The sequence below is a fragment of the Pinus tabuliformis genome, chromosome 4_2 (assembly GCF_031772625.1).
Source record: "Pinus tabuliformis cultivar Carrire ecotype Pingquan chromosome 4_2, CPIR1, whole genome shotgun sequence".
NCBI classification, from domain to species: Eukaryota; Viridiplantae; Streptophyta; class Pinopsida; order Pinales; family Pinaceae; genus Pinus; species Pinus tabuliformis.
In genome coordinates, this window is record NC_142304.1 from 51,169,188 (window position 1) to 51,196,877 (window position 27,690).

The 27,690-nt window shown below is 37.4% G+C and overlaps 1 pseudogene; it reads left to right on the plus strand.

The window, feature by feature from the left end:
* LOC149168239 (uncharacterized) overlaps positions 1-27,690 on the plus strand; it is a 112,234-nt pseudogene that overhangs the window by 73,525 nt on the left and 11,019 nt on the right.

Genomic DNA, 27,690 nt, shown 5'->3' on the forward strand with positions numbered 1-27,690 from the left:
CTAATAATGAATGAAGATCAAGGCATCGAAAAACATGTACTTTTTGTGGTTTACATAACCATACCTTTTCCAAGTGTTGGAAAAGAATGGAAACACTCATGAGGCCTAAAATACCCTCTCAATAGCATGGAAAGAAACGGGTTAGGCAAATATGGAGGAAGAAAGCCTAATGCAGTCATTGTGATAGAAATGGCCATTAAAAAGCCACTTGATGGATGCTCCATCTAGAGCAGCGCTTTAACGACAAAGCGTCGGTGCGTGAACCAGGAAGAGCGGTCATTCGAAAAGTAAAACCACATCAAGGAGGTGACCCATTCACAACGATAAGTGAGAAATGGTTTCTAGACATGTTGTCGTTTCATGGTAATTCTTTTTTAAATCACTTGTTGCATTTTAAAATGTAAACGTGAAGAGGTGTTTCCATCACGTGGTCAACAACAATGATATTTGGTAATGTTTTGAGTCGCATATCAAAACTCTGAAAGTGATGTTATGTTTCCATCACTTGTCCACACAATAGTCTATAGCCTTATGTATGTAAATCATGTGTTGTAGTGATGATGTGTTTTCCATCACTTTTTGAAGCAACCATGATAGGTTGGCCTTGTTGTTATAGCTAGAATATTACGTCCATCTTAGTGTAAACTTGACCACTGAGTATGAGTTATAAACTTGTGGCAAGTGTGGGATGTTTGGGTCTTTATTTCGTCATGTCATTCGAGCATGTAATTTGCAAAACAATGTACTACAGACTGTAGATGTAGCAGGTGTTAGTTCGTCGCTTAAGGCTTTGAAGAACAAAGGTGAAGGAGATGGAAGCGAGACCTCTCAGGATGCTTGTGATGCATACAGGCTACAAAGAGAGTTACAGATTACTTTTTATGCTTTTGGAGGACCAAAAGCTCCTCAGTGGGGAGGATTGATCCAGGTGGCTCTAGAAAGACACGTAGGATAAAAAGGGGTTATGAATGCTCAAAAATCAAAGCACTTAGAATGACTTCGAACTAGGACCAGAGCATAGCTCTCGTCTTCTTGATCGCGGAGGTGTGAACGGTTTGTCAATCTGAGTCCAGATGATGAAGTTATCGCAAAAAGAGTTGCCTTGGTTCCTTTGAGAAAAGGAGGTTTTTCTCATAAAAATGGACTTAAAGCCTTTATAAGGAAAATTCCATTGGGAATCGTGTAAAGTGTAGACTTTAAGACCCCCAATCAGCGATTGCCGATATATGGGGTCAGAGAAGTCAAATCAGAGATATCGGTGCTTGCAAATCGGCGACGGAATGTCGACATCAGTGGATTGGGTCGGAGAAACCCAAGGCAAAAGACCTGGAACTTTGGGCCGATTGTGATTACGACTAGCGATCATCAATATCGGTAATCAGAACAATCGGCGTCTACGATCAGGGATGCCAAAGGCAGGACCTCAGGCCACAGCAATTGCGACAAGTGTCTAAAGGTGGACCCGATAGGGTTTGTAGGGCTGACTTAAAATGTTTTGAAGTCTGGATTTAAAGGATTTTGGTCGGATTTATTAGTTTTTAGTGTATTTCTGTTTTAAACATAAAGAAGACTATTGCGAGGATTTTGTTGCACCAATCGATGCTTTTAAGCAAACGAATACTATTCTGAACAAAACCAACCTTCGATTTTTAAGCATGGCTTTGATCCAAATGTGTTATAACACACGATGGTGATAGAGAGCCAAGAAGAAAAAAATAATTCAAAAAGGCTATGTAACATTGGGTGAGAGCAGTATGACAGAAAGCCTAAGAGGTTGCGTGGAAAGGCTGCAAGGAAGAGGCCTGAGTGCCTGAGTGCCAGAGAGAGCTTGAAAGCCAGTGCAGTGCTTGAATCCCATAGAGCTACAAAGCTTGATAAATTCATAGTGCAGATAGCCATAGAGTCACAACACTTGAAATTCAGGTACATCCAGAGTTGTAGTGACATAAGCCAGAGTGCTATAGAGCCAGATAACCAATGAGCTACAGAGCCGAGATTCTAGAGTAGTTCTTCTCTTTATGATCGATTCTTCTTCTTGTGATTGATTCATCTTTTGATCAATTCTTCTTTGATTGATTCTTCTTTGTTTGATTCTTCTTCCAATCAATAATAAGAAATCGATGTTCAGTAAGCTTCAGCTTTTTATTGACAGCTATGTGTCAGATGTCCACATTCTTGTGTGAGCAACGATCTACTTTCATTGATGCCTTGAGATCGATGGTCTAAAAAACTTCAGTAGTGAGACATCCACTTCTCCACATGGTCCGTTGTGTGAGGTATATGGTTATTGTCCATGTACTTCTTCTTTTACATTATGTTGCACGGATCCTTGATTGATATTGATGCATGATCTTGTTTATTTCATGTTGTCATGATTCCTTGCTTCATGTTATGGGAATCTTTTATATGATGTACTTGTTGTCATAACTCATCATGTTATGTTGAGATCCCTTGTTGTATGTTACTGGGATACTCTTGTTGTCGTCATGCATGTGGTTTGTTTTGACATGATTCCCTTTTGTGCCATGTTGGTGGGATGTTTACCATGCATGTTTTTGTATCATACTGATAGGAGTCTTTTGATTCAGAGTTCTAGTTGTTGAACATCTCTTAGAGCCACTCCTGCGTAAGAGAATTTTTCCTTGTATGGTCGAGGCATCATCTCTTCTGTACATCACCTTTATTGACAACACCTAATGCAATGGCCTACACCATGTTGACATCGGGGCCCTGAGACGTAGTCCCTCCTGGATGAACTCCATTATCAACGCCAATGTCTTCATGTGCTAATGATTGTTATGTTCCTCTTCTTTTCCGCATGCATATGTATTCATTAATGTTATTCTAAAAAGCAATTTTAACACATCACGAAAGTAAAAGGTCTTGGAAGGGTCCTTCTTCACACCTGGACCTGGACCAATTCCCTAGAGGCAAATTTGACTTGGTACTTATAAAAAATGATTAAGAATCATTGCCCATGGATGGAGGAAGCTTTGCCCATCGAATTCCCTTGATTAGTGGATCTGCTCCATTGATTGGTGGATCTGCTTCCTTGATTAGTGGAACACATTCCTAGATTTTCTCAATCATTAGAGTTCCACAATGTGTGCCATAATTCCATAACATCTTGTTGACTTATTATTTATTATTGATTCTCCAGTAGTATGGAACAAGTCCCTAAATTATCTCATCCTCCAACTCTTCATAATCTACAAAATATTCTCATAATATTCCACAAAAATAAATAATATTAGGCACAAATATTCAATTATTCATAAACTTTCCTAATGAATTTATTAAAGTTAAAAAAATTATCTAATGCAAAAAGAGAGGTTTAATGTGCTGAAGGATGGTCATAGGCCTTAATTTATGTTTTAAATTAGAGGCATGTGCCTTAATTTATGTCTAATTGAGAGGCCCATCATATCCCCCTGCTAAAAGTGTTGCTCATCCCTTGAGAAACTTAGTGACCTCATTGTGTCGCATCCATGGCCCAGGTGGTTTCTCTCTTTTGCATTAAGAATATTGGCTGTAATCTCTGCAAGGAGAAGCCCAAAAACATATTTGTTCAAAGAAAAATAATTGTTTCTTGAGACCATTAGCTTGCTTTCTTGCCCTTATTCAAGATGAGTTCTTGAATTATTTTTTGTTTAGCAAGTAATTTATTGGCATTTTATTGGCATAGAAAGTCATTTATTTGCCTTAGCACTGCCTCGTGTAGGATTTCTGGGTCACTGTAATTCCTACAGGATTGTCCTATAGAAAACACAGTCCCTTTGTAAACGGAAGTAAAGGAGTGGAAAAAATGACAGAAATGGTGGAGGAATGAATAGTAATGAGTGATAAAATAAAAATGTGAGTGATAGGGGTCTCTTTGTGATACTCCTTTGCTCTTTGACCATCCTTCTTGCTGACATGCAAGTGAAAATTTCATGAAAATGGAGAGGATGCTCTCTTTGTTTTTTTTTCAAGAATAAAATGGGATGGATGAATGATGAATGGATAGTGAATATGAAGTGTATGGAGGGCTTGGAGTGTTGTGGTGACCTTGTTCTTTGCAAAAATTTATTCTTTTAACTGCTGTCCTCATTCCTTGAAATCATCACCCTTCATAGTTTGACTTTCCAACATTGCATGAGTGAAGGAGTGAGTTGAAATTAACTAGTTGAAGGTGGCTGAGACTGCTGACCAATCCTTAGCTTATAAAACCTCATCTCTCATGCGTCGGAAATAAATTTCTAATTATAATATGCTTAAGAGAAGAGGTCAATAATATTGCTTACCTGTACCTACCTAATGGTTGTAAGAGAGACATGCATGCTGTTACTAAGTTGATGTTGATGTGCAGGTGTTGGATGGTGATGTTGATGATCCTAATGCTACTACTAAGTTCTGGAGGAGCTTCTTTAACCTCTGGATCTCCTTTAAAACTGCTCACTACCAATCCTGTAGGTGTTGTTCTATATCCTATAGGTTTACAGGACAACGACTTGTTTTGTCTATACCTCCCAAATAGTAGACTAGATTGAGCTGAAACATTTTGAGCATGTTGCCATCATCATTTTGCACCTCCACATAGAAAACGTTCGGTTAGTGGATGCACGAACCTAGAGAAAAACTAAAAATGGATGAAGGTGATGGTGGCCTATTTCTTGGAAACCATGCACTGGAATTTTCTGAAATTGCTTGGGCATGTTACCATCATCCATATGCATCTTCCCATGGAATAGCTTTCTAAATGGATGCATTGATATTGAGAAAATGCAAAAGTGGTTGAAGGTGATGGAGGCCAATTTCTTGAAAACCATGGACTGGAATTTACTGAAATTACTTGAGCATGTTACCATCATCCATATGCATCTCCCATTGAAACAACTTGGAAAATGGATGCATGGTTTACAAGTTATGGCAAAAAAAAAATTCTACTCTATGTATTTTCCTGTCTTGTAGTAAAACAGAGCATCTTGTACTTTTTTAGGACAACAAGGAAAACGAGTGGTAGAAGCTTGAGAATGATGGGTGGATGGTGAAAATAGATGAGGGTGAGGGATTGGCATGACCTTGGTCTTGTTGGAGCATTTGAGCGAAGGAGGAGAAAGTCAAAAGTTGACTTCTTTGGACTAGGTTTGACCAATTTTTATTTTGGTACCAACTTGTTCTTGTTGCTTGCAAATGTTGGAGAGTACATGCATTCATCAAAGAGATGCATGGAGCAACGAGTTCTTTTATTATTATTTTTCTCTTTTTTCTTCTAGGCCTACTAGCCGTCTCAATGAGGTTTTCAGCTAGTAGGTCTACCTAGGCGCCTCAAAGGAGGTTTTCACCTAGGATCTTTTATTTCTTCTCTTTTTCTTTCTTTTTTCCAATCCATTGATTACCTCATGGATATTTTCAATCAATGAGCCTATGTGAGGCACCTCCAAGGAGGTTTTCACCTTAGATTTTTATTTTTTCTCTTATTTTTCATTTTTTTTCTTCTACCCTATGTTACTTGAAAAACAAAATCTCTTTCAAGTATAAGAACACTTCCAATGGAGCCATGTACACATCAAGATGACAGAAAAAATGATGTGGAGGCATGAAATGTATGCTTTGACATGTATTTGTATTTGAGAGATCAAATGATTTGAATTTGCTGATATCAAGCACATTTGAAGAAGAGGGTATGGTTTCAACTTAATGACTATCTAGAACCATATTTCAATATAGTTGTGATGCCCCTGGTCCACTTGCTAATTTGGATCATCTTGGATGTCTTCTTCTTCCATGACATTCAAATCTTCCTCTTTTTGTTGAATGTTCTTTTGACCACATGGAGGATTTGATGGTAACCATGAGGGATATTTCTCGACCTCTGATTTTTTTATCTGCTCTTCATCAAATACAACCCATGATCCTTTGGTATTCTCATTTGAATCTTCTTCTTCTAGATGTGGTTCTTCAATAATATCAAGATTATCTCTTTTTTGCAATACTCTTCCTGAGCTATGGTGAATACCATTGATCTCAAGAGGAGATGTTTGGAAGTGTTGTACCTCAGCATTGTAAGTCGGTTGAGCTACTTCAATGTGTGGGTTTGGAAATGGTGGTACAGGTAGTTGAGTGGGAGTGGATATTTGAGATGGATGTGGTTGGGGTTGTGGTTGTGGTGGAGATGAAGGGTAGGGATAACATGGAGTTGAGTATGGAGGATATTGAGGAAAATATTGTGGATGGCTCCTATAAGTTCCTTGCCAACCTTGTTGCCAAGATTGGTTTTGGGGTTGATATGGCAAATGTTGCCAAGGAAAGGGTGTGTTCCAATTTCTTTGAGGTGGATATGCATAACCTTGAAATTATGAATTAGTCTCTTGCATCATATCAGTCTAAATAGGCTACCATGGTCCTCTTGGAGCTACATAACATTATTGCATTGGTGATTGATTTGCTCCATTGTCCTCTTGGTGAACTTCTTTCAACCTTGGTAATGATGGACAATGTTTAACATCAGCATTTTCTTTTCCTTCATCTTGCATTCTTAACATTTCTACTTGTTTTGTTAGATTGCTAAGAATTTTTGTTTTAAAATCATCAAACAAATTTCCAAGTTTAGCTTGACTTACTGATCTTGATGCTGATTTACCTACTCTTGCTTTTCCTCTTGATATGTGTTTACATGGTTGACAAATTTCCTCAAATGATAATTGATAAACATCACCTCTACTCACGAGATTAAAGATATCAATCCATTCATCCATAATTGTTCTAAGTAAGAGAGTTTTTAGTGTGTTGAATCCTAAATGATGTAGTTTTTCCCTATTAACATTATACATGAACCTCTCTACTAGATCCTCAAGGCTCTCATCTTCTCTTTGATTCATTCTAAATATTTCTTCCTTAATACCATGATTTTTATACTTTTCTAAAAATATCTTTTGCATATCATTCCATGATCTTATTGAATTAGTCCCTAAACTCATGAACCATTAAAGAGCTCTATCCTTCAATGTTGCCGGAAACAATCTCAATTTTTGAGTTTTTAATAAGTAACCATAAGATCTACACACAATTTCAAATTCAAAGAGAAAGGTTTCTGGATCCTCTGACCTTAGACCATGAAATTTTAGAAGAAAAGATGGAGGGATGTTCTTCATGTGCACATTTGATATCCATATATTGAATGGGAAATCCGAGAGGATTTTCCTCATTGTCATCTTCGCCATCAATTTCTTCTACATTCTTCGCCATATTCTTCTTCTACCTACAAAAGTGAATGTTGATATGGATCTTACTGCACCATGTGATCAAATGGGGGGGTGGGTTGGTATTGGAGAATTTTGTTTTTTGTTTTTATTATTGAATGAAAACTATAATGCAATGCAATTTTATACTTTTGAAATTAAATATGCCTAATGAAAATATTTTTTTTTGTTTTTGCAAAAATAAAAAAAAATGAATAAACTAGGGAAGAAAACAATGCATATCTTGACACCTCCCTGGCAACGACACCAAAAAGTGATGAGCCTCAGTATTGCAACAAGAATGCTACAATTGCCAAGGCTACCGACTTTAATTATCAACTCGGGCTTCGTACAAACTTAAGAGGTGTCTGCAGTATATGTGCGGCATACAATGTGTCCTTCCTTTGCTATCATGATGTAATGGAGTGCATGTATTGAAGTCAAATTCTAAAATAATTGCAGAAAATGAAATGTTCGAAATGGAACATTAACCTATTGCAAGAAAGAAAGTACAAGGAAAGAGATGGAAATTCAATGCTAAATCACACCATTTCCTAATTAATTGCCAAGAAACTATGATTTGCGATAATGCTAAACTATCATGAACCAAATGCTACTATCTAAGCATGGAAGTAAGAAGAATCAAACATCACTAATGTGCAAGTAAAGGGACTGAAATAAATTTATTTTTGTCTTTTTGTCTTTTCATGCAAAATCAAGTATGCAAATTTATTTCTTTTGGTGACGTGGAAGGTGAATTAAGGATGTTGGAGATTGGATGGAAGGGTTAGAAGATGGTTGGATGGTGTGGGAGACCCTTGGTAGGCTTTTGGTGACTTCCTAGAGGTTTTCCATCAATTCGGCCTTAAAAAAGGCCATTTTAGGAAAACCTACAGGATGTACTAGAAACCTACACGATGATCTTGTAGGAATTATAGTGAACCTACAAGATAGAGCCGAGAGAAAAATGTGAGGTGTTGGAGGTGATGGGAGGCCTACGAAAGGTGTGTGATGGGTGGAATGGAGTGGGAAAATTCCTAGGATCGTTTAGAACTCAAACCAAAGTTGGGAGATGGATGGATTTTCTCAAGAAGCTTGGAGAAGTTTCCTTGTGAAATGATGAAATTGGTGAGGTTTTAATGGCCAAGCAACTCAAATCCAAATTGGATGGCACACTTTTTTTTATTAACTAGGATGTCTTAGGTCCCCGCTCTAAGTGGAATCACTCAAAAAGACCTTTGTTAACCCATGCTAAAAAAAATGAAAAACATTACTAGTCGAAAATTTAGGAATTTGAGAACTAGTGAGCTAGTAAATCTAAAAAATGTCTAACCAAATCAAGTGAAAATCCAATGGGGTAAGTTTTGTTATGAGCTGGAATGTTTTTGTGATCTAATGCAAGTGGAATAAATTTGATTGAAGTTCGTTAGGATGCTCTAAAAAATAGCATAAATTTATTGTTCTTTGCTAAAAAGGAGTCCAGCGATCTAGATTTGGGAATAAGAAGACTAATCCAAGCAACTCAATGATTTTTATGAACTTCAAAATATTCTCCAAGGATGAAATAATACTTGTGATCCTACAAAATAACTTACGTCAACCATTTAACTCAATCCCATAGCAAGAAATCATTAATACTAAATGGAGAAATAGAAAGAAAAAAAACTAGAGATGCATGTGAATAAGCAGTGAAAAGAAAGAAAGAAAATGATACAAAAAAGCTTTGAGGTTCCTGGGATGGCCAAGCCCAACAAAACTCAGAGACATATGCAGGAGAACAATATTTAGAAGCTGAACATGACACCAATCTTCATTATTTTCATCAATAGAATTACATACCTACAAGAAAAACAATGTAAACTTTGAAACAGGAATTGATACTGTTACCCGTTTTGTAGAGATAGCAAAAAAGTGACCCGATTTTGAAAAGGGGTGATGTAGAACACACGTCTTTTTTAGAGCATAGTTTTTGGCACTTTAATTTTTTTATGTACATTACGTTTTAGAATGGTAGTGATTTTCATGCTGATTTTAAAAAGTGGTAATTATGCATGAGGCCATTTTTTAAAAAAACCTATTTTTTGAATTTAAATTTTCTAATATATGAAATGTAAATAATTATTTTCTAAATTTAATAATTTTTGAAGTGGTCTTCTTCTTCATATATTCTTGTTTTTATTTTATTTTTTTTGTAGTGAGGTTTTTATTGTTTTGCATATTTAAAGAAGAAGGTTGATAATTTGAATTTTCGATATTCTACATATTTATACATAGTTAATTGATATTTCAATCCAAATGAAATAATTGTCTCTAGAAAACAATAATTTTTAACAATTGACAAAAAAATAACCATTTTTAACATAAATATAACTAAAAAACTACACGTTTTGATAATTTTTTGCTAGAGATGACATGTCAAAATCACAATTTTTATAGGAAAATTTTAACTAAAAATGGTTAAATAATAGTTTTTTTAATGAATTTCATGTCAAAAAATAATAATAATCACTGTTTTTTTTCAAAAAATAATTATTAACATAAAAATTAATGCGAAAATCACATAATACAAATATTGAACACATAACAACTTTAATTGAGTGCTTATTCTTCTCATAAAATGTCAAAGTCAAAACATTACAAGTATAACTAATTAATAGTTTCCAAAAATGAGCTTGATTTCCAAGCATAACTTAAATTTAATCAACAATGTCACGTAATCCAAACTCTTCATCCTTTGGAGTTTCATCATTGTCTTCTTCCACAATATTTTTTGCTTCATTTTGCTCATTTTCTTCCTCTAATGGATCTTTGATGTCTGTGAATCTCCCAATGTATGCCTTTCCAATCATTCCGTGTAATGGTGGTTGGGGTTCCTTTGCCTTTTTTACCACACGTGATTCACTAAAGTCCCCTTTCTTCAACCCAATTTCTTTCATTGCATCTGGAAGAAATTGAAGAGCATTAATTCTTTGCTAAATAAAATTGCACTGTATTGGATCTTTTTCAATGAAAATGCAATTTCTCCCTTTTTGAAGGCAACATGCTAGTGTTGTATCTAATTATCAAGCCCAAAAGAAATAATGAAGTAAATTACTACAATGACATATAAATTAATAAATAAAATATTGAAATTAAATTCCATATAATAAAACTTACCTGAGCTCGAAAATAAATCCAAGACCCAATCTCCTTCATTTGACTGCCACAAAGACATGGCTAAATCAAGCTCCTAAATAACATTGGGTTACATTGTTTAAGTGCTCAAACAGCTCGATCGAGCGCTTAAAAAGGGATCTATCGAGCAATCATTTTTTCCACCCAAACGTGCCATCTCTTGCCAAAAAGTGTAACCCAGCTCCATGCCTTCACCCTTATAGATTATGAATTTCTAACAATCTATATCCTAATTATTATTATTATCCAATTTTAAGGTCATAGCCAAGCCAGACACCAAATTGTTGAATGAGACCCCCTTGTTTGTGGGACAAGAGACCCACCTCCACACAACGATTTGATTATTATGTCTATGAAGGCATACCTACTCTAACCCCTTCTGGTTTTTGAACCTATGACCTCTTAGGAGGAAACACATGCTCTTAACCATTAGGCCTATTCATGCTCTAAGAAAGTGGATTTGATTAGCTAAAGATAGTAATCTAGAAACTCACAATTATAACTCACGATCACAATATATAACACACATGTAACACACCTGTAAGATTACAAATTATGATAATATGTTTGAGAATACAAGCATAACTATTTCCTTTTATGAATCTCCAATGGGAATGTAATTATGAACTAGAACATTCATGCATGTTTTTTTTCCATTAAGACGTTCATGCAAGTTAGTAAATTGGTGGCAACAAAAAAGTTGGATAAAGGACTTTGGTTAACTATTATGTAGTCAAAGAAATCATTTTTGGTTAAATCATGATCATTCATTATTTAAAATATAATCTTTAACTATATATAGATTCAACACTTAAAAAAATCCTTAAAATTTTTTAACTAAAAATTTAAAGCCTTTTAACTAAAAATTCACAATTGAAATTTGTGATTTTAACAAATTCCTACCAACTTATAAATAAATTCAACCAACAAAATATACTTAAAAAACTATAAACCATAGAACACTAACACAACAAATGAGATAACATGGATACAAGTTGCCGTAGTGATAGATTTCCATAAATGAATTACCAAATCCTATATACAGACCTGCCAAGAGTACAACCCCCACCAACATCAGCACCCGGTCAGCCTGTGGTTCCAAATCCAAAGTGGTTGTCAGCACCTATATGGAGATGCATGGTAATTTTATTTTAAATTTTAAATTTATAATGTTCAAATGTTAGTTTTAGAAATATCGCTTCTTTCCGCATAACCTTTTCATACATATTTCTATGCAGAACAAGGACCTCATTAGTTTATTAAAATAGTATATTTTTTAAGATGGATGTAATGAAGTAAAGTCAAGAATAACCATGAGATTTATTTGTTCTTTGTGAGATTTAATTTTATTAGGGTATTAAAGATAATTGTTTTTTTAATAACTAATTAAACAAAATATATAACATAATTTCGAGAACAATATCACGCATTCTATCATTCTCGAATCCGATCAATTTGAGATGTGCATCGCACTTAATCAGGTGAAGTCGTAGTATGCAGAGAAAATTAATTCTATATTATATGTGGGAGGAGTCATGAGAAGCCATAGCTGCCGTCAACCACCATCACGAGCGTGCCATCAGAGAGAGTCGCAGCTCTTGCCATCACTACAGCTGCATGTTTTTAATCTTTCGGTCAAATTTCTACGTTGTCGTGATCTAGCATACAACAAACACGAAGAAAGAAGTGAAAGAAAATTCAACATTACAGACACAAGAAAGAAGTGAAAGAAAAGTTGGCATTAGAGAAAGCACAAAAATAGTTATTTTGGAAAGACAAGTCAACCTTCTTGGAACGCACTTCGAAGGAGTCAAAAATATTGTCCATCACGTGGGAAAAGTATAAATAAAGATTTTTAGTTGGGTAATTCCATCTGTCGAATTTGAAGTAAGAGGGTGATTCTGAGAATCGCCCTCGCCCCACCACCATGATCACCAGAGGTGGCGGGGCGAGGGCGATTCTCAGAATCACCCTATTACTTCAAATTCGACAGATGGAAACACAATGAATAAAATACTAAAATGTACCTCCTTTTCTATCATGTGGCACCTGCTATCGCTGATCTACCGAAATTTTGCAAAGCCAATCAATTTTGAAGGAAAATACCTCGTTTTCCTTGCTGATATGATGATAGAATCCAAGAGGTGGCAGGGCGAGGGCGATTCTCAGAATTCCCCTATTACTTCAAATTCGACAGATGGAAAATTTGAAGTAATAGTGTGATTCTGAGAATCACCCTCCCCCCACCACCTCGCAAAAAATAACGACGGTTGCAGAGTTTCAGTCTCGTGCTCACACTCAATACTTCGTATCTCTGCATCAACTTCTTCCGTAAAGAAAATACGAACATTATCTATATTTTTTTTTTTAAAAGTGAAGTTGTTATGTGTGTGTAAATGGATAAATGAGATAAAACAGGGATTGGTGTTATGCTTTCGCACAGATGCAATTTTGTAGAAATATTATATTATAGGAAAACAACAAAAAAAAGAAAAATAAAAAAGGAAAGTTGTATAGTGGGTGGGTTGTTGAATAAGTACAATTGTTTGGTGCAGTCACCCCAGTTGTACCAACCCTTGGGAGCAATGATTTTGTCCATATATGTATATGTAAACACCACCCTTGAAAAACTTCCCCATGCCCTTCCAAGGTAAAACACTCCCGATCTTGTTACTTTGCATTTCACGAAAGAGAACCTTGTTTCCTCCAGTAATCTATCCTGCTTCTGCGCTGTCAGAGATCCATATATACTTGATATGGCATGCAAGTGACATTCCTGAGAGTGTTGTCAATCAAATGAAATATTGCTGGGTTATAATGCGATATTGACTCAAGCTGATTGAGCTGGCTGGTAGATTCTGAATCAAAATCTAATTGTAATAGTAATGATACGATCGCTTTTCTCTGAAATATTTGTACATGTATGCAGAAAACCAATCCGGGTGTATACACGTGAGTAATTTTCCGCAACTTGAATTGTTATGGATCAATGTATATAAATGTAAGACAATGTAGATTTTCATAGTTTGGAGAATTTTAGAAAAAAAAGTGTAAAGATTTTTTTATTCCCCTGTAATGTTTTGGGTGGATATTCATTAATCCATCCAATGTTTTGGGTGAACATATCCAATCTTTTGGGTGAATACTCTTTTTTAGATGGATATTACATTACTCCAATATTTTGGGTAGACATTCCTTTTTGGCTTGGATGATGAATAGAGTATCATCTCCAAACATTGTACAAATTATAAATATTTTGCTCAGTTGGTTCTGATTAAAAATCCTTTACACAGTTTTCTTAGAAAATTCTCCACAATATATAAATATATTCTCGTTTCTTCAACAATATAAGCTTGTGTGTGCAGGGAAAAAGTGGACATCCCACCAACTAAGGCATTAATAACATTTCAGGGTGTAGGGGTAGACAAAACAGTGATCCAGTGAGGGGACAATGATGGGACTCCAGGATCTAATGGACACCCCATGGGCACTTACTTCTCTGCAACGGTTGCAGTCAATTCTAATTATTTCATTGCTAAAAACTTAACTTTCAAGGTTCTAATCTCTCACATCTCTTATACATTTGAATCTTCTAGTTCTGCCTTTTCTTTTTATTCTGTTCTATGCCAGCTACTGTGTTTTGTGTGGGCGCAAAAATGGTGGAATATGCTTACCTTGTTGCCTTGTGGTTATGGAATGGCTTTTACTATATAAAATATTATCCTATATGCTTTTAGATATATAATGTTTAGAGTATTGCAGAACATAACCCCTTCTCCTCCTTCTGGAGCATCTAGAAAGCAAGTTGTGTCATTCAAAATATCAGGAGATACAACCTCGTTTCTAGGCTACAAGTTTCTGGGTGCATAGGATACACTGTATGACCACATTGGACGACATTACTTCAAAGATTGTTACATCGAAGGCTCAATCGATTTCATTTTCAGTAATGGACTTTCACTTTATGAGCTTAGCTGGCCGTGAATTTCATTAATTCCTTCATTATAACTAACTCATTGGATTGTACAGATATGAGCTAATCACTGAATCTCGAGAGACGATAACTAGGAAAAGTCACCGTATCAAATTTTACTGGGAACTTGAAATAATACAAAAGCAACCTCTTTACAAACTGGTCATTTTTCTATGATGGTTTTCAGCGCAGAAATGCTCTGGCATTCTTCTTGCAATATCATTCCCCTTTTCTATATTAATTACTTCTTTGGTGTTTTCCTGGGTAGGCTTCAGTCATGATCAATTGTCAGACTTTTCTGCTGTAACCGAAACTTTTTCTCTCGGTGTTTATTGTCCTACTTTGTTTACAATATTCTTGTGTTTTTTTTTGCAATTTGTTTGTTTGTGGACTCTAGTCATATTTTCCAATTACTTTTGTACATAGTGGTTTGTTGGAATATGTTCATTCCAAAACCCATTTATCAAAAACCATTGTGAAATTTTTCACCTATGGGAATGTTTATTGTCCTGCTTTGTTTATAATATTCTTATGTTTTTATTGGAATTGGTTTATCTGTTGATTTGGGGCAAATTTCTTAAGTAAATTTTAATAAAATTTTGATAGAGATTTGTTCAGATCTACATAACCAAAGGATTTTGAATTCATTCAAAAATTTATTTACCAAAAATTATAATACTAATAAAAAATAATTTAATTGTTATAAATTCTAGAGTTTTGAGGATATATTTTGTGATCAAGTTTGTCAAAAATTTGATAAACCACAAAAATATTTGTGAAAACCCTACACATTTTTTATAACACTAAATCCTTTTTATTTATTAAAAAACAAATTTCAAACCACAACCAAAAAATCCAATCTAATAAAAAAATCTAACCAAAAGTGGCTGGGCCAAATTCAACCAAAAGCTTGGCATAAAATAATAAAACAACACCATCTTAACAATGGCATTACCTTAGAATAAAAAAATTGCTTGGCCAAATTCTACTGAATACTCAATCTAAAATAAGTAAATAATACCATCTTAAAAATTGTTTGCCTAATCCTGACAAAAATTATTACCTAATAATTAAATAACACCATCTTAAAAATGGTATGGCCTAATTATAACAAAGGGTATTATCTAATTCTAGCACAGGGAAAAAAACAAAGAGAAAACCAAAAAGACAAAAGCCTTCAAGTTAAATTGCGCCCACATATAGAATCATCCATTCATTTCATTGACCAATGTTAATTTATGGTTTGCTACATACATATATAAATATTTTAGAGAAAAGCTGTTAGTCTCCTATACCAATAGGGTTTCATTTTTCATGTTTGACACGGGAAGTGCCAAAAATGTTCATCTTTGATGCTACAAAGGTTCCATATTTTGTGAAAGGAACAGAGAGTTAAAAAATGTAAAGAGGGTATGCCTTAAAAGAATAATCAAAAGGCAAGAAAATGAATTGGTCATAAAAAATAATTGAAATGAACCCCAAGGAAAGACCATGAAAGTGGCTGACCAAAGTGCCACTGCTATCTTGATGGATGGCCCAACAGTTCAAACTGGACCATGCCATGTTTTAAATTGCTTGCTCTAGACTAGAGAATGAATACCTGTCCAAACAGTTCAAGCTTGGCAGATGAGTAGCTAGATAGAGAAAGGAAGGAGCCCAACTGCTTAATCTGGGACCTTGGAAGACATAAGGGTAGATTTAGATAGGAGGGCAGCCAAAAGAAAAGAGGATTATCAGGGTTTGCAAGGCTAAGTGCACCCATCCAAAATAAGAAAAAATGTTAGGTCTATTAGGCAGGGTAGGCAGTTGGAGGTTGCAGAAGCAAGCTATGACCACCTGATATATTGAAATTCATATCTCATCTCATCAATAAGAGAAGGGCAAGAACAATGGTCTATATGGAAAACTATCAAAGCATGTCTAACTTCCCTCATTCCCTTCAAAAGGTTTCTTACTAATATCCCCTTGAGGACTTTAGGATCTGCCTAAACAGTCCTACTTACATTTCTCCCTTGAGAAAGTCATGACAAGTTGTGACCTTCTTCCTCAAAAAAGAAGCCACATTTCTTGTGTAAAACCCTCACTTCATACTTCATCCATTTCTGGTTTCTAAGTTTCAGTTCTCAAGCTCAATTTCTCCCTCACACTTCACCTCACATACCCATATTAACTCCTAACCCTATTATATAGCTCCCTAGTACATCCCCACCCCTATTTTCTACAAAAACTATATAAAGTTCCCAAAACATATTAACTATCCCACCCCCTAGCATTATAGCTAAGTAACATAGTTATGGGAGAAATTAGTCCATTTGGGGCTATAATCAACCCTTCTGCGTCCTTACCCCGGAATTAGTCTAACCTCTGGTTAAGATTAATAGCCTATGCCTAAACCCTCGCCCACCTAAACCCTTGCAAATTGCCCCCGCAGTTAAACCCCAATGTTTAAATGTTAAAATGTTAAAATGTTTTTAATTAAAAATTGTGCCACATTAACCCACATTAATTTGACCCGCAGAAAACCCACCTGAGCTAAAGTTTGGACCCGCAGCTGTAATATATTATTTAAATGCGGACGGGATCTGCTCCGAAGTTGCACGCAGCACCGAAAACCCCGCCAGCCGTCGATCTCCCACCGCGCCCGATCCAACGATGGGCAGGTGTTTTCAGCCCACAACACGCCGGGCTTTAACGTCCGGGGGATGGGCAGTTTTGCCGTCGTACCCCGGCCATGTGTCGACCGCCCGGGTTGTTTGGAGGCCTCCCCCTGAAACCGCCTCTGCTCAAAGGCGGTGCGGGGAAACCAGAAACCTCCCTCCGTCCCATTACGTCAGCAGTCCCGTCACCATGACGTCACACCCACTCTCCGCCGCTGCCCCACATCGCCCGCCACATTTTCCTCCCGCGCCCACGCTGTGCCACCGTGTCCTGCCACATCATCATCCCAGTCAACGTCCACGTCACCCATCTGTACCCGGGACCCGCTGATGACTTCATGCTGACGTCATCACGGGAAAGCGCCAAAAGCACGTATGTGCCAAATTTTTCGTTAAAAACACCGAAAGTGACCGTTTTCGGTCATTTTCATTAGAAAGTTTCGGGTGCGTTGTTCTGCTGTTCACACAAAACTGCCTCCAGATTTCAAATTTCAACACTTTGGACGCCGCCACCTGCAAATTCGACGTCAATCTTCGCCCTTCAATCAACTCAACCACCCTCGGCGCTAGCTAATCTAGGTATTTGCCGAATTCCACCTGTTTGCTCGTGTTCATCCCGTTCTCTGGAATTTTTTCACTAAATTGCCTACAAACTCCTAAATTTAATGGTGTTGTCCTTTAAATGTTGGCCTAAATTATCTAATGCACCCCCTATTTAAGAGAACCACGGACTGTTCATAATTTCACCGAGCTAGAATCCATTTTCAGGCTTGAATTTCCAATAAAGTTTTACACCTGCCTGGCATTGTTCCCTTTTGCCGTGTTTCACTTCAAACTTTCGGTACATCAAGCTGTATAATCCCTTCTCCTCTGCATTTTCCCTCACTGTCTCTAAATTCAGAGAGTTTTCCAAAAGAAACCAAAGCTCAAATCAAACTCTGCAAAGTTTGTTCTTTTCAATACAGCCACAAAATATTGAAGACTTTGGCTTAAGCTAAACTCATCCTGCCACTCCTCTTCAAGTCCTCACAAGCTATCATCCTTAGCCTGTTCTGCTAAAAAACTTCATTCTAAAGATAGCATCTGAAAGTTCTGTAATGGCTACTCCATCAGCTCTTAGTGTCACTCCTATGAATCCACCAAACAAAGAGCTTGAAGCCATGCCTCTTGCTGATAGAGACTACCTTATCCAAGATCTTGTTGGTGACAGAAACCACTTGCACACTTTCTTCCAGTTGAGAAACATCTATCTAAGCAACAATGACATGTATGGTATATGGGAGTCCAATCTTCCTTATTACTTCCTCCCATCTGTTAATATTTTTCCAGAGATCATCCGCTTATGTGCTGAGAACTATGAACCAACTCAGAGAGCTGTTAAGTCTCCATCTGGGAGCATACTTTTCCACATTACTCCTGATTCCATCAACCAAATTCTCAACTTCAAGTAGACTCAGTTGTTGTTTCCCTTATCCATGAACTATTTGCTGGATGCAGGCTCCAAACTCTCTAGTGCTGACATTAAAAAAATCACCAAGACATTCATGAGGGCAGACCGCCAGCATACAGGGCCACCTCCTTTCTTATATGTCCATTTTAATGAGGTGGGAAAGCTTCTAGTTGATATGATCTCTTATGTGTTGGGCTTCAAAACTAGTGAGCACATTGATGAAACAGTGTTGGTACTATTAGCTGCATATAGTCCAGGCCAGCCCCTTGCTTACAAGTATAACTTTGCCAAGTTTATAGCCAATAAAATACATGACCATCTATTGAAAGTGGATAGGGAGGGAGTATTCAAATATTCATCATATATCTACCACTTATTCGTGTATTACCAGTCTGAAATCTTCCAATGCCCCATCAAGAAATTGGATTCTAGGGGTGAAAAGAGGTCTGTCATCTTCTGGTCATCGGTTTTCCATGAAGTTCAAAACTCTCCATTTTCTTACTGTGAGTTTATTGACCAATTTGTATACCCAGTCTCTTGCCTCCTAATGAGATCCCCTCCTCCCAGATTGTTGTTTGAGATTCAGAAGATCTTGCAACTGTCCAAGAGCTATAAAATAGTTGATTGGTACCTATATCAAAACCATACTGTCATCAGAATCTATGGCTATGAGCTCTGTCCTTACAGGCTTCCAAGGTATGTACCAATGAGATTGTTTGCCTTGGAATACTATAGGCAACTCATTAGTTCAGATCTCACCCATTTTAATAGTGCCAAAAAGAAAGCCCACCTCAAATTCAAAGACCATCTAGGCCCCTTCATCATGAACAAGAAAGAAGGTTGGAAAGATGTTGATCAAATTCTTAGGGACACATATAAGCTAAAGAGGGGCTTCTGGTGGGTCCCTTATGACCTGGAAGGTTTTATCAGTGCCAGAAGAATTAAATACAGGCTGCTAGGTTATGACCACTGTAAATATCCACAAATTGAGCAATATGCCAACCAAGATGAGTGGTTGCAAGGTACATTAGTTGAGGAATTAACTCAAGAGGAAATAATGGAGAAAAATGTCAAGGATTTAGAAAAAACTCTTGACTTGGATTCTGTGCAGCAGGTAACATTCAAGTTGCCACATCAAATTGGAGAAGGTACATCCGCTGCTGCAGCCACACAAGCCGCCCAGGGACCATCTACATCAGCAACAGGTACAGCAAAAGGGAAGGAGATAATGGGTGTAGAAAAGGAAGTGGTCATAGAACAGCCTGCCTCTTCAATGGAGCAACCTCAAGTACAGGCTCCTCTGCAACAGACAGAAGCACCAATAGTGCCTGCCTTGCAGACTCCTACCCATGAGGAAAGAGGCAGAAAACGAGACCGAGATGAGTCCAAACCTGCTAGTGGGTCCACTCAGCAGCCCAAAGCCAAGAGGCAAAGGGTTGATTCTCCAGTTGTGGAGGAAATCAGTGAAGAAATCCTTGGAAGCCCAAGGAAAGATAAAGAAGACAGTCAACAAACAGCTACAAGCTCTTTTCAACAAGAGCAAGAAAGGAAGCATGGCATGGAGGTGTCCTCCTCCACACAGCAAAGCAAGAGGCCAGCTAGCATTAAGGCCACCTTTAAAGAAATTAAAGCACAAAATGAGCTGCTAAGAGTGCAGTTATATGACCAATTCCTCAAGGAAACACCTGCCAAACAAGAAAGGTTGATGGCAGCATATGACATCAAAGAGGAAAAAATGATCGTCAACCATTTTAAACCTAACGTTCAGTAGCCTCAGTCGGCTGCAGATTATGTCAGAACGAAGTTGGAGGTTATGGCAAAAGACATTCACCCCATGGATCAAATAGAACTGCATAAGCAAACAGGGGAAATGGTCTATGCCACATTGGTAGACAAGGCCACAATGGCCCATGAGTTAAAAGAGTCTCTGAGGAACACTAATACTCATCTTGATTTAGAAAGAATGTCCTCCACAACCAAAGACAACAGAATCAAAACATTGGAGGACATTATTGTAGACCTGGGGCATGATCCTAAGAATCCCAAGGCTATCAAGTCTCTAATGAAGAAAAAGGAGGACGATATTGCTGCTCTAAAAAAGCAAATGAGTCTCTCCTCAACCATGCATCCACAAACGGGAGAGCTAGTAAAAGAGAAAGAAGCTGAGGATACATTGGACCTCCTAATGCAAATGAATCAAAGAATAGTCCAAATGGAAGAATAATTGGAAAAGACACTACAAAACAAGCATGGAGAGTCGTCCTCCCAGCCTCCTCAAACTGCCCCAACTACTGCAGCAACTACAAAAGTAGCAGTGACCCCTCCAACGGCTACAACAACTTCAGATACTGCGGCAACAACAACAACAGCTCCTGAGTCTAGCATAAGCATGGATGATTTGACAAAAGCTGTCAAGGAGCTAGAGCTTCAGGCAACAGAGATTAAACAAGCAAAAGAAAAATTAGCTGAGCTAGAAGCAAAATATGGCAAGTCCAAAATGACAGTAGCTAAGCACACCAGAGAAATTAAGGCCCTGAAAGACAGAATAAAGGCCTTGGAAAAGGAACTGAATTTAGAGAAGACTTTGGCTGAAATAAAGAAAATTTTGTGGACTCGGATTGACCACTCTATCACCAAACAGTGGAAATCAATCAAAAGAGTGCATGAGCAGATTGAGTTAATAGGCCAAGCTCAAATTGAAAGCCAAAAGGCTAGAGCAACACTAGGAAATATGCCTGAGCAGGCTAGCAGGATGATACATTTCCTCAACACTCACACCAAGGAGGAGTTGGTAGCCTTAGGCATCAGCAACAGAACAGATACCGTTTTAACAGCCAAAAAGGTGCTGACCCTCAGAAATTTTGTGCAGAATTTGGAGAGAAAATGTCAGGAAATGCAGGTTGAGGTAGATGACTACAAGCTAAGAATGGGTGCATTACAAGGCAAAGGATTGCCCAGCCTATTGACCGGTGCTAGAAGACAGCTCACCTGTGAGCAGTATGCCACTAGGATGACCAATTTCATTTCAAATCAGATCACAACATCCACAAGCACTTCAGAAGAAGTAGGACCTCCATCAGGGCAGAGCCTGTATGACCAGCTAGAAAATTTATTTTACATTGAGCATGAAATTAATCACTTGTTTGAGGTCCCACCCAATTTTTACAAGTACACAGAGGTAGATGAAACTCTAATAAAAATACAAAGACACCAACTGCCTAAAGAAGATTGGTGGCAAGCAATGCTGCAAATTTTTCCCCAATGATCTCAGTTCTGTCTCTTCTAATCAGCCTCAGGTCAACGAAATTTAATACAGCATGAAGACAACTGGTAGAGCGGATGAGAATAATGACTCAGCAAAATACTGGGACAGCAAGCCCAAGAAGGGAAAAAACGCAGATTTTGGACAGCGCAGCTCCAGCTGACTCAGTTGGTCACAAAAGTCAAAACTTTCTGACAAGATGGAAAACTAATGCACTAAATATTTACTGTAGCATTTACTCTTTCAGTTGTAATTGCTCAGGGGTTGGCATAGAATTTATGAGCTATTAACTCATCAGCTAGATATTTTGTATCTAATTTTTGTATATATACCTCCCCATACAACGTATTTGAGGTTGGTGATTTTCTCTCTGAGACACTGTTTTGTAAATTTTCAGACTATCTAATACAAATGGCTGGAAAAGTTCCTGATCTCTGCACTGTTTGATGTCAAAGTGATGATTTGTGTTCTGCTACAAAATTCTTGTGTTGTTTGATGGAGCAATAAGTTATCCTAAACTATGTTTTGTCTTTCTATGTTTGCTTAACTCAAATATATGTTTCATTAACTTAGCAAAAGAGAAAAAGAATAGTAGAGGAATTGTTTGAGTACACCCTCTGTTCAATCTCTGTTGTTAAATGTGTTTTCTTTAGAATTAATCATAAACATGAATTTTTAACTGCTCATTTTTGTATTCGTTCTATCATCATGAATGTTGTTCAGGAATTCTTAAATGCTCCTAGATAATATTCCCACCATTCCTTCTATCAGTTTAGTGAAAGATCCTTAGCTGCCTTTCACTCCTTGATTTCACCCCATCATATTACAGATTTGAAAAAATTGTTCCATAGATGCTTGTCTGGCTCTGTAGCACAACCTTTTCCCTCAAAAAGCATTTCCAGCAGTTCACCATCATTGACTCCATGCCCAATGGCCTAGATTATTCTGCAAAAACATGCCAGTTCTGACTGAAATCATCATCCCAACAAATTCAAAACAAAATCCTGTGCATCATAACTAGCCTAAAATTTCACCAAACAAAGCTAAATCAGAAAGAGAGAGCCCTCTCTGGTTGCAGGTAGGCTAGGACCTGTGGCTAAAATATTGGTTAGTGGTTACCTCGGCCGTATTCCCTTTGAAGTCAAAGGGAACAACCTGAGTGTTAACATAATTGGCGACTCAACTGGGGAACAGAACGAATTTTTCAGTTGCTGTCTATTTGTTTAAAACTACAGATGAAGCCTGAATGTCAGCCAGGAAGCCTTTGAAATTGTTCTTGCTTTGCATTTACAGGAGTAAATTAAAGCTGCTCCAGTCAAACTTCATGCTAGTTTCAAAACTCTAGATAGTTGTTCCAAAATTTGAGCAGTTCCTTGTTAATTCTAAACACATTCCCAAAAATACCAAAAAAAAAACAAATTCGGAAGTTGGCTCCTAAAAAGAAAACTAGGTATACCAGGTCAAATCCTGACCCAAATCCTCCAAATATTTTTGACAATCCTAATTTAATCCCTAAGGTTCTTAGGAAGCAAGAAGAACAAGAAGATATTGTTGATTCCAGCCCTGAGGTAGTTCAACAAAGTTATATCCCAACCCTTGCTACGCCATCAGTTCATCCTCACGTAAATCCTTCTTCTCCTTCCTCCTCGTCCACTTATCAAAACATATTCTTCACACCTCCATCCACTGCAAAAACTGTCGTTGTTGTCCCTGTTGTTCCAGCTGTTCCCTTCCTTCATGTTGTCCCATTTATCCCTGTAAATATGGCAAATAATTATGCCCCTCTACAGCTGCCTAGTAATCCTGGGGCTATGCCTCACGACTACCAAAGTAAGATCACTTATTTTGATGGTACTGACACATATACTGCCTTACAGCATACCAAGAAAACGCAAGACTACTTTGAAAATTATGAAATAGATGATGATGATGTGAGAATGAAATTTTTTGTCCAAAGTTTAACAGGTGAAGTAAGAATTTGGTTCAGAGCACTTGCTGCAAATTCCATAGCCGATCCGGGTGCTCTTTACCAATCCTTCCTGAACAGATGGGAAAAGAAAAAAGACCCACTACATATTTTATCTAAGTATGACACCATAAGAAGAGGCCCTCAAGAAACTGTCCTAGATTATTGTGCAAGATTCAACAATGTTTACAATGCGATTTCTCAAAACCTTAGACCTCCACCTAATTTAGCCTTAATCAAATTCCCTGATGGATTTGATTCTGACATGGCATATCAACTGAGGGAAAGAGCCCCTGCAACCTTGGCAGACATGCAAAACATAGCTGTCAGTGTAGAGGCAAACCTTATTGCTAAAAGAAATAGAGCAAGAGCTGAGAGAAGAACCACTTTTAAGGAAGAACCTTCAGCATTTGAACAAAAGCTAGATTCAATCATCAAAGGCATGGACAGACTTGGGGACAGGGTAGAAACCATAGAAAGAAAATCATCATGGGAAGGTCAACCAAGTACTGCTAGAAACCCAAATTTTAGAAAGAATCAAAATCCAAATGTTGGAAGGGCTGATCCTGACAAAAACATTAGACCTCATTTTCAAGAAAATTATGCTGAGGCCTCAACATCTAGTGAACTAACCGAGGACCCTCACATCAACCTAATGGGTCTGGACAGCGAACATCAGGTCTTTCTAACACAGGAAGATCAAGAGGCTTATAACTGCAATCAATCAAACCAAGTCAGGAGAGTCTTTTGACTTTAGGGAAGGCTATGATGCAGTGGTGTATGAGGTGCATAAACAGTATAAACTAAGGAGTAGAACCATAGATGTGCCTGAAACTATCAAACCAAAGGACAATAAACACCCAAAAAAGATAAAAGATAAAATTGTTCTTCCAGAATCCTCTGATAAAACAGACCCGCATCCAAGAGAAGTCACTATGGAGGATATATCAGATGCACAGCCCTCTGGAAACTAGCCATCCCCATCCCACCCTTCAAAAGCAAGTTCAAACAGCATCCTTGAAAATAAATCTAGGACTGATTTCATTCAAAATCATACCAATCATGAAGGAAGGGTTACTGAAAATCCAGCTGAAAAGGAAAAATCTGCTGCACTTAATGCCAAGACTCAAATGGAAAATCCCTTCAACTTAGAAATAGAAATAAGTAAGCTAAAGATAGCTGTCCCTCTTTCTGAATTAGTCAAACATCAAGTGTATAGACAGCAAATCAATAGGTCACTCCAAATATCAGATAATAGGGATGCTGTAAATGTTCTAGATGATCAACCTGAATTGCTGTTTGGTCCCGAGGTTAACAGAAAGACAGCAAATGGAGGGGTTCCACCCTTCTATGTTAGTTTAAACATTCATGACAAGGTTCTACACAATGAAATGTTTGATTCCGGGGCCTCACATAACTTAATGCCCAAATCTGTAATGGAAAAACTAGACCTAGATATCACAAGACCTTACAAAGATCTATTCTCATTTGATTCAAGCCAAGTCAGGTGCCTAGGCTTAATTAAAGATTTGTGTGTCTCCCTGGTCCATTACCCAACCAAAACGATTTTGATGGATGTGGTGGTAGCTGACATTCCACCCAAGTACAGTATGCTTTTATCCAGATCTTGGGGAGCCAAACTCCAAGTATCTTTGCAACTAGACATGTCCTAAGCCACCATTTCAGTCTTTGGACAGCCTAAGAGATTATACCGAGAAACATTAATGAAATATGTGGTGAGTAGTCAAGAAAAACCCCAAAACTTACCCATCTATTCAATACATTTAGACATGGATTCATTCATTCTGTATAATGCTGACATGTGCACCAAAGCTTATCCCAAACTATTAGTGGCAGCACAGACAGAGGGATTGAATGAACAATTTGCCTCTCAATACCAAAAGACTTTTGATATAATTGATACAACAAAGGAGAATGTTACATCAAATGACTTGCAAGAAACCAATCTGCCCATGATCCAACCTTCTAAGAGTCTCAATACAAACCTTGACCATGAAACTTTATGGTATTTAGAATTTGATGGCTTTGTAAACAAGTTGGGAGCTGGGGCAGGAGTCTAGATTCACAATATGCAGAATGACCAGGCTGAAGGTCATGCATATAGGTTAAAATTTTGATGCACAAACAATATGGCTGAGTATGAAGCCCTTTTGTTAGGTCTCAAACTCATCAAAAATTTAGGTGCAAGCAAAATTTCAATCTTAGGAGATTCAGATCTGATCATACAACAGATGAAAGGAAACTTGATCACAAATTATCTAAGGTTAAGAGCTTATAAGGGAGCAGCTATTCAAGTACTTGACACTTTCTCAGAATCTCAATTAACCAAAATTTCAAGAAAGCTCAATTTACATGCTCATAGCTTGGCAACCTTTGCCAACACTTGCAAGCTACCTTTCAGACCCAATCACAATTTCACTGCTGAAATCAAACATAGGCCTGCAGTCCCGGATAACATCAAGAATTGGAAAGTCTTTGAGAGTGACACATAGATAAATAACTTCCTTACTTTAAAAGAAGAATTTTCCGGCATTAACATTGATACTAGCACTATGGATGATCAACAACAGGCATACACAATCAAGCAGAATATATCAGCTGAAGCAGCGAATCTAGTTTTGCATCCTACTACCTTTAATAACTAGAATGTACAGGAGCTGAAGCAAACAGACTTGGATGAAATAGTTGAGACAAAAGCCGAAGTAATTGATCTAAAAAACAATTTTCTGCCCATAGGTTTACCCCATTGGAGGATTTGTTTGATTCAAATGATATCTCAAGGAAACCAAAAATGCAGCCACTGAATGTTGAAATTGAAGAATGTAACATTGGAACCAAAGAAAATCCCAAAATGATAAAATTATCCAAGGCATTAACAGTTGATCAGAAGTTGAAATACATTGAGTTGTTCAAAGAATTCCAAGATATCTTTGCTTGGAGTTATGAGGACCTCAAGTCCTATGATACCTCAGTCATCCAACACACCATACCTTTAAAAGAAAACCAAAAATGTTTTAAACAAAAGCTTAGGAGAGTGAATCATGTTCTCCTTCCCCTCATTGAAAAAGAAGTTAAACGTATGTATGAAGCAGGAATCATTGCTCCAATCAGGTTCTCAGAGTGGATTTCAAACCTAGTGCCCACTAGGAAGAAGACGGGAGAGATTAGAGTGTGTGTTGACCTAAGGAATTTGAAAAAAGTCTCTCTCAAAGACCATTACCCCTTACCAAAAATGGATCATATCCTACAAAGGGTAGTGGGAGCCTCTAGGATCTCATTACTAGATGGATTCTCTGGATTCAATCAGATTTTAGTACACCCAGATGATCAAGACAAAACTGCCTTTACAACACCTTGGGGAACTTTTAAATATGTCAAAATGCCTTTTGGGCTTAAGAATGCAGGGGCCACATTCCAAAGAGCAATGGATATAGCCTTTGCCAAAGAAATCCATGATTTTCTAGTGGTCTACCTGGATGATCTTACTGCCTTTTCAAAATCAGATCAAGAACACTTAGAACATTTGAGGCAGGTTTTCTTAATTTGTAGAAAATATGGCATATCTTTGAATCCAAATAAATCACTGTTTGGCCTAGAGGAAGGTAAGCTCCTAGGTCATATAATCTCAAAAGATGGTATTAGGATTGATCCGCACAGAATTCAAGCCATCCTTCAAGTGCCTCATCCAAGAAACATCAAAGAACTACAAGGCTTTCTAGGAAAGATTAACTTCTTGAGAAGATTCATTCCTAATTTGGCTGAGCTCATAATACTGTTAAACAATATGTTGAAGAAGGATTCTAAGGTCAAATGGACCATGGAAGCTAAACAGGCCTTTGAGGATATCAAAAGAGCATTGACAAACACACCAGTCCTAACAAGTCCTAGGTTTGATAGAGATTTCATCATTTTTTCTTTTGCATCTGAGCATACAATTGTTGCAGTCCTATTACAAAAAGATGACCAA